The sequence below is a fragment of the Octopus bimaculoides genome, chromosome 9, assembly GCF_001194135.2.
Source record: "Octopus bimaculoides isolate UCB-OBI-ISO-001 chromosome 9, ASM119413v2, whole genome shotgun sequence".
Classification (NCBI taxonomy): domain Eukaryota; kingdom Metazoa; phylum Mollusca; class Cephalopoda; order Octopoda; family Octopodidae; genus Octopus; species Octopus bimaculoides.
Window position 1 is genome coordinate 8,391,913 of NC_068989.1, and position 2,209 is coordinate 8,394,121.

Consider the following 2,209-nt stretch of genomic DNA (forward strand, 5'->3'; position numbering starts at 1 on the left):
AAAAGTACTGACGTTTCTGGCCACCATCGGACACATCAATGATGAGTTAGCTGGCCGAAATGTTAAAGTCACTATCAGTAGTCTTGTGTTAAAGAATAACACACCTACACACATGCAAACACACACACACGTGCGTCCCATTACACACTCATATGCACTGTTGCTCAGTGACTATCTTAATTGAAGTTGATCTTCGTTTCACATTTATGAAAAAAAAAGTATCTTATCGTCCGTCTGTTTGTCCTTCTATGTATATCTGTGTTGTTGAATGAGTATTTATGTCTGGACGTATTGTCTGCCATTGATGTATAATAATTTAATGTACTCGTAAGTGCTAACTTTTTGAGGCTTTGTGCGGAACATAACGGAGTTGAAATATTTTATCTAAAATCGTTGTGACAGCTATCATATTCTAAATTTATCCTAACACAAATTTTGTAGAGAAACACAAGACTATTGCTGCCTAGGTTTGCACCGTCTCTAATCGATAAAGGTGTAACATTTACTTAACTGATAAATAGTTTGACAACCAAATAATGCGTATAGCATCCAGATCTCTGCATCACGATTTGTTAAGAAAATTATTGACGACGTTTAGGACTCTGGTCAGACTAGTGTCGACTAAATAATAAATACCAGTTATATCAGTCGCTAGTGAATTACTAGAGTTGTTAGAGTATTGTAATAATGCTTAACGGTATTTGTTGCGAACTTCTGTGCCCTGAGTTCAAATCACGCCACACCAGTTTAAAACCCCAACACGTTCGTCAGAATTTTCGACCGATTTGAAAACACCAATGGTAGCATAAGTATTACAGCATGGAAGACACAAATGAACCATTCAAAAGCAAATACTATTAATTTCGTTTAAACGTTTATTATCAAAATTTTCGTCGTACGAACTTGCTAATATCGGCACAGGGTTTGCAATCGACGAAATATAGCATAGTATTGAGGTGGTACTATTTTGTGGATTACGAAAATGTGCATGTTAAAGTCGAAATCGGTGAAGACAGATATAATCACATCTAATTATTTTAAGGCGTTTTACCCGCCATCTTTCAAATTTTCTATCCAGCGCGCTTACTAACGTTACAAATAATAGCAACAGTTATAACTACTAAGACTTATTTATCGAATATTAACTGGATGAGGGATGTCTTTAATATAATCTTTTTTTTTTTTTACTGTTGTAATTGCAGATTCCAAATCGACAGTGGTAAAAGACTGCACACCAAAATGAATAAGCGACAACATCTTGGCCATGATGGCGAAGGCTTTCGGCGGGCTAATATTTGATCACTGTTATTATCACTCGATACTAAACAACCAAAGCATAGAGAAGAAGAAAGACGAAATTTATATTCGAATCAAGCGTCCAGTGATTGATTATTAATCTGGTATTTTTTGATCCTGACAAATTAGAAATCGATACACAGTATCCAAATAAAAGAGAGGAAAAACAAATGCAAATATCCACTGACACAAACATACACATACACACATAGGTACACAGACACTCACACACACACATACACACACACGGACTCACGAACTCAAGAAAGACTAAAGTAATAAATAAGTGCAAAAATAATAAATAGAACCGAACAAATAGAAAATAAGGAAGAGATATAAATCAACACTGGAATTGGTAGGTCCACATAAATTATGATAATCTTGAAATATTAAACTGGTTATTAGTTCTTGTCTAGTTTATTTTTGCATTCGTCACCATAGTGGAAAGTACGACAGCGAAGAAGTCACTGACGAAATAACATTTCACGATATTTAGGTAAGTATATTTCGTTTCTTTGTGTGTGTGTGTGTGTGTGTGTGTGTGTTTGTGTTCAACTTTGTATACATTCATTTCAGTCCCATGTTCTTTCTTGCTCTTAAGGGCCCCAGTTCCAAACAAGTGACAACAGCTGTCGGGCATGTTGATATCACAAACTCATACGCACAACCCACCCCACTTTCTCACACTCTCTCTCCCTATTTATAGCCCTCTCCCCGCTCTCTCCTTGTCTCTCGCACACACACACACACACGCACACACACACACACACACACACACATATACACCCCCCTACGCATACACATACGTTCACGTGCTTACATGTATACAGGTACGTATATTTATGCATTTAATTCTATATATTTTTGTGCATGTGATTAAATTACATATGTGTGTGAATGTGTGTATATATAT

General features: G+C 36.2%; 1 protein-coding gene across 1 annotated transcript in view; it reads left to right on the forward strand.

Moving 5' to 3' along the window:
* The window catches only part of LOC106882137 (neuronal acetylcholine receptor subunit alpha-7), a 612,265-nt gene that overhangs the window by 121,282 nt on the left and 488,774 nt on the right, over positions 1-2,209 (forward strand). Inside the window, exon 2 of the mRNA XM_052970401.1 lies at positions 1,203-1,792. The gene's annotated coding sequence lies outside the window, so the exon portion shown is untranslated. The remainder of the gene's footprint in view (positions 1-1,202; positions 1,793-2,209) is intronic.